Source organism: Gavialis gangeticus, unplaced genomic scaffold, assembly GCF_001723915.1.
Source record: "Gavialis gangeticus isolate Ggan-Ray unplaced genomic scaffold, GavGan_comp1, whole genome shotgun sequence".
In the NCBI taxonomy this organism is placed as follows: domain Eukaryota; kingdom Metazoa; phylum Chordata; order Crocodylia; family Gavialidae; genus Gavialis; species Gavialis gangeticus.
In genome coordinates, this window is record NW_017729032.1 from 62896780 (window position 1) to 62903071 (window position 6292).

The 6292-nt window shown below is 44.9% G+C and overlaps 1 long non-coding RNA gene across 1 annotated transcript in view; it reads right to left on the reverse strand.

Moving 5' to 3' along the window:
- Window positions 1-5983: 5983 nt before the first annotated feature.
- LOC109303480 overlaps window positions 5984-6292 on the reverse strand; it is a 20039-nt gene continuing 19730 nt past the window's right edge. The window contains exon 3 of the long non-coding RNA XR_002099134.1: window positions 5984-6179. This is a non-coding gene — a long non-coding RNA (uncharacterized LOC109303480). The remainder of the gene's footprint in view (window positions 6180-6292) is intronic.

A 6292-nucleotide genomic window follows, 5' to 3' on the forward strand; every position in this document is an offset into this window, starting at 1 on the left:
ATTTGAAAAGTAAAGAACCTACAGAAACTCAACATTTGGAAGACAAAGACCATACAGAAACCAGCAACCCCACCATTGTGTCCCACCAGACAATGAGAACACCTGGAACTGCACATATGCATCTGAGCAGGACTGTCCTTGCCTGGACTTGTCCTTCCCATAGGAGACATAGGTAGCCGACCCCTATAAAAGGGGTGGTAGAGTGTGATCTCTTTGGGATGCCCTCTCCATCTGAGCCAGCACTACACCACACCACCTATCCACCCAGAAGCCCTGCCGGCAACCCCCCTCTGGACAATACCTTGCTAGAGAAGACCCCAACTGGCCATTGAGGATCAACTCTCAGCCTGGGATAGGTAGCTATCACTCACCTTCTTCCCCCAAGCAAGGGACCTGAACTCTGTCTCTACATACCTGGACCTCAAATCCCTCCATTAAGCCTTTCCTCTCCTGCTATCCTGGTGTGTGGGTGTGTTTGTGTGTGTGTATGGGAACCAATAACTTTGTGGGGCTGTGTAGTATGTTGCCTGTTTAATAAAACTGTTATTTTGGAACCCGAGTTGAGTTTTTGTCTTACTGACCTCCTGGCCCTGCTCCAGTCTCTGCTCTCTGCCCCTCTGACCTTCATTCTGTCTCTGTCTCTCTCCCTCTCACTCTCTATCTGCCATCTCATCTCCCTCTCTGCTACCTCTAAAACCCCATTTTTTCCCCTTGCTTCCAGCCCAGCACCAGGTGACCCCGAGTAACTCCGGGGCACCAAGTGATCCTAAGTAATCCTAGGGCACCTTGACCCCAAGTAACCCTGGCATCTTGACCCCGAGTAACCCTAAGCCCAAGTTACCCCAAATGCCCCCTAGTGTTAACACATAGCCATGGAAGTGTGTGTTTGTGTATGTGCATGTGTGTATAAACCCATAGAGTGTTTGTGTAGTTTGTGTGTGTGTATATAATTTTGTATCACACCCTCCTGTCTAACAGCTCAGTATGAAGAATTGATCTGGCATGTGTCAACTCAACAGTATTATGTATAAGCAGGTACAAAAGTGATTCTCAAGACTGTATTCATGGAGTAGCTGTGCTGAAACTTGTAGCAGTTTGCAAAAAAAGGTAAAATGCATCAATTCTGGGTGAACTAAGTCTATGGGTACCTGTAGTAATTTCCTATATTCAAATTAGAACAAATATGTTTATTTAAAATTCAGTGTTTTCAAATTTACCCCTCATTTCCATGTGCTCAAGGACAGCGGGGTCTGACAGTACGGGAGGGAGAGGGAGCCATGGGAAAAGAAGTTGGGGAGCAGAGGACAAGACAAGGGGCCATTCTTCCCTCCTTCCCCCACCCCCACCCCAATTTATTTTCCTTGCTGTAGCAGTGGGAAGGGGACAAATTCAAAGCAAACCTCCAATAGATTCTGTACCTGGAAAGTTATAACAAATATATAATTTTTTCTTTATATAGAATGTAAATATTCAACATTGTCCTATATTCAAATAAATACAGTAATTCATTCAGACAGTACGAGATCCAGCTTGCCTTTGTCAACACGTAAGGGTCAAAACTAGAGCAGCTTTATTGGCTGCTGAATCAGGGCTATTTATTAATATAGACAGGCCTTAGAAGAGGTTATTTTTTTCCACTCCGGTTCTTTTTAGGCAGGAACAACTCTGCGGAAAACTCCTGGTGGGAGAAGTTCTCTCACCTTGTTGAATGACCATATCTGAACGCTTTATTTGGCTCCTTCGATTTGCTTTAATTCATGGTAGAGGCTGGGTAGGCATGCATATGACCTGAAAAATGAAGATCACTAAGGGAACAATTTCTTCCCTGTTTCAGCACAAGAACAGGGTAGTGAAGATGCTGGAATGGCCAGTGAGTCTTTGGTATTCATTCATTATAAAACTCTCTGGGCACGTCTACATGAGGCAGTTTACTGTGCATCAGACTAATTTGCTGTGCAGTAAAGCATCACTATATACACATTTGCAGCAATTAGGGGACAGTAGATTAATTTACTGCACTGCCAGATAGTTCTGTCAGATACACAGGTACCTGGCAGTGCAGCAAATTACTGCACTTAAACACACATGTAGATGGTGATGTCAGGATTAATTCAATTCAGTCACAGTAATTATATGTGTAGATGCACCCACCTCTGGAGAGGACATTTTGGAGACTGCCACTATTACTTTAGCCCTTAGGTTGCAGTATCAGCACTACTGCCCCACATCCAGGGGAAAGATTCTGTTTTACCACCCAGCTCTGCTAGAAAGACCCACCCCCACTCAAAACTTGTTTATTCAGGCTTTGAGCATGTGTTAAGAGTTGGGCCCTCAGGACTTAATCAAGCAAAGCACCTACTGAAGGCAATGGAGATTTTGCCTGAGCAAGATTTACAGATTTGGGCCTTTTCTTCAAACTTTTAAAGTGCTCTAAGCCTCAATCTTTAGGGAGGCTGAATAGGTCTGTGCAGATGGAAGTCTGCTCCTTCTTTTCTTGTGGTAAAATTTAAAAAAGGAGAAGCTCATACATCATAAAATGTGACAATTCCCTCAGTAGTTCTTTTGGGGCTCCTTCTACCAAAGAGTTGTAGCGCTGCCAGGCAAAAAGAGAAGTAGCCTTAATCACCCAAACCATAGGCAAACACTGTATCTTTTTGTGAATCAAGTTTAAATAGAAGTTATACAGGAAGGACCAAGTCAGAAACCACTTTTTCCAGATGTAAGAAAGATTGAAACACACGTGCAGAAAAAAGCAGCATTGCTAACTTTTAGTTTGGTAGGTGAAGAACTAATACTGTAAAGAAAATGTTTGCTTAGTGCTGCTGAGTCCACTATAGAGTATAATACTGGTCAAGCAGAACTTTCAGAGATTTCTCAAACATGCTGTTGTTTGAGAAGCAAAAACTACATGAGGAGAAGGGGGAAAATCAGAACTTGAACTCAAGGTTTTATTTACTGAGATAAAGATTGAAGAAATAGATAGGGATATAGTAAATGGTCCTGAAATATGTTTCTTGTTATAAATAACCATGTTGCCAGCACTTAAATAGAAAAAAAAAAACCTAAAATCCCTGTTCATAGTCACAAGGGAGCAATACCATCACAGTAATATCTGCTGATGCAGCTGAACTAGGCTTAAGACATCTGCTGAGATGAAACTACTTTGTGGCTGGAGGTATTAAAAAAAAAGTTACTGCAACAAAAAAGTCCGTGTGTGAAAACAAAACCACACCAACATTTCATAGAACTTGCACTTCTAAAACCATGTGCTACACTTATCCTTTCAATCTGGCTACTTAAAAGTGAAGTGAAATGTTTAAGAAATATTTATAAATGAGTAAGAACCAATAAAACTCCCAAAACCCAAACCATGACTAAACTCTCAAATCACTAAGAGAATGTAAGAATTATAGATAAATATACATTAACATTTCTTTCTTTGAAAATGGATGCCGGTTTCACTCTGCTGGCAAAGCTTAAATTCAGGCACTCTAAATTATGTGTCCTTTTCCCTGCTACAATCATTATCACCTTAATCTATGAGAGTAATAGAGCTCCCTGCAGCGCTTCAGTTTCTAGCTATGTCATCAGCTGTAGTCAGGGAAACACAGAACACAGACAGCCCAAACTCAAGCACTGTCCACATGTAAAGCAGTTTAAACAAAGGTGTGTTTTTAACCCAACACAGTAAACTTGAGATAGATTTGTGTACACATGCTTATTTTGGTTTATGAGTGGCCTACATTACTTTATCTTAAATTGATTCCTTAATAACTTAAGATAAACCAATCTGAGCCACTCAAACTAAAAGAACAGTGGTTACTTGGTGCTTCACACTAATTTAACTAAACAGTTTAAAAGTCAATTTAAGTTTAACGTGTAAAGAATCTGTACATAGTCAATGCCTTGGCTTCCACTTCACTCTTGCAATTTATATATTTCTCTCCACCTACTCTGTTGCAGAAATTAGAAGTCAGGCTACTTTTTATTTTAATTTTATCATAAGCATTTTAAATGTGCCTTTAAAACAGCGCAGCTTGTTTATTTGTCTTGGATCAGAGCCCCATCCAACATATAACAGGCAGGCAGTTACTGTATATTTTTTCTTACCTCTAAACATATGATTTTGGAATACTAGAAAATAGGGAATAAATCTCCCCACTCTACCACTTCAAGCTCTCATTCAAAATACAACCATCTTTTAGTCTCTCCTTCCTCCTCTCCTCCATGCCTCCCCTCTTTTCTCTTCACCTCCTAAGATTCAGTTCAGCTTCCCACCTTGCTTCCCACCTCTTCCCCTACACAAATACTTTTGTCACAGATGCCTCTAAATACCTAGTCCTATAGTCTTGTCACAAGCTCTACTCTATGCTCATCCTCCTGGGCTGCAACAATGGGCACGTCTACATGTGATGCTACATCACCATTGCAAAGCACTATGGTGACATAGCATCAGTGGTCACAAACAGTGGCCACAATGTGCATCTGCAGGGCCCCAGCAGGGAGAGGAGAGTGGGATGGGGCTGTGGGCAGCTTGTCTGGAGGGTGGGATGGGGAACGGGTCTAGCTCTCCAGCTCTGCACGTAATCCCGAGGGGGAATCTGTGCATAAGGCAGGGGTGGGGGCAGGTGTGGGCTGCAGTCTCAAGCTCCCACCCTGCTGCTCTACCCCAGGGCCTCTGCAGCCCAGTGGGCATGACCCAGTACAGTAGGGAACAGTGGGACAACATGGAGATGCTGCCTGCCAATGAGTCCAGTGTGTGTGGGGAAGCTTTGATTGGCACAGCCCCATCCTGCCGCCCTCACTGCAGCCACACGTGCAGGAGGGGCATTGCCAGGGCAGCATGGAGCGAGCAGCAGCAGGCAGCTTTTCTGCATGGGCCTGCTGTTCCCTGCTGTGCCAGGTCATGCCCGCTGGGCTGCAGAAACCCCGAGGTAGGGCAGCAGGGCAGGAGCCCTGCACAAAGAGCCCCGCACAAAGAGCTGGGGCATGGGTCTTCCCTGTCCTCCAGGGAGTGTGTGGAGCACTAGGAAGCTGGCCCCACTCCACTGCCAGAGCACACAGCCTGCCCCATGCTCAGATCTGGGGGGCACAGGTGCCCCCTGCCCCCTGGGGAGTACATGCAGCAGTGGGGAGCTGGCCTCCCCTGCCCGAGCCCACAGCAGGCAGGCAGCAGGGAAAAGCTGGGCTCCACCCTGCTGCAGCAGCCACAGCCTCCTGCCTTCTTCTAATTTATGACTATTGCTCCTGGTTTTCACCTGGGGCATTGTGGTGAATAGTTATTCACCTAGCCCCTGATGCTCTCCCCTAATATATTTGTAAGCTGCCACCAATTTCCCCCATGTCTTCTCTTTTCTAGCCTGAACAGTCCCATATCTGAAAGCTTTTCCTCATATGACTTGCTCTTCAGGCCTCTAATCATATGAGTGGCTCCTTCTCTGGACTCTCTCCAGGTTTTCCACATCTTTTTTGAAGTGTGGCACCCAGAACTGGATGCAGTACTCCAGCTGTGGACTCACCAATGCTGAGTACAGTGGGAGAATAACTTCCTTAGTTTTGCTTGAGATGCATCAGTTGATGCATGCCAGCATGAAGTTTGCTCTACTACCTGTAGCATCACACAGGTGGTTCATTTTATGGTCAGTTATGACCCCCAGGTCCCTTTTGGATGTGGTACTAGCTAGTGTGGCACCACTGACCCTGTACATTTGCTGAGGATTTTTCCTCCCCAGACGGAGCATTTTACACTTCTCAGTGTTGAACAGCATCTGGTTTGGGTCTGCCCACCTAACTAATCTGTCTAGGTCCACCTGGATAGTCAGCCTACCCTGATACATGGCTGTACTTCCCCAAATCTTAGTGTCATTGGCAAAATCTGGCAGTGTGCTTTTCACCTCCACATCCAGATCATTGATGTAGATATGGAAAAGCACTGGTCCAAATACCGAACCACGTGGGACCCCACTGGCCACCTTCTGCCAGGTCAACACAGATCCGCCTATTAGTACTCTCTGGGTTTGACCCTGCCACCAGTTTTCCACCCATCTTATCATTGAATGGTTGAGCCCATAGTCCCCTAGTTTTACCTTGAGAGCCTCATAAGACACCAAATCAAAGGCCTTCCTAAAGTCCACGTAAATGATGTCGACCCTATTTCCCTTATCCAGGTAGTGAATAATCTGGCTGTAGAAGGAAATGAGGTTATAGTTGCATAGTTGGTAGGTTCGGAAGGGACCTGAGCAGATCATCAAGTCCGACCCCCTGCCATGGGCAGGAAAGAATGCTGGGGTCA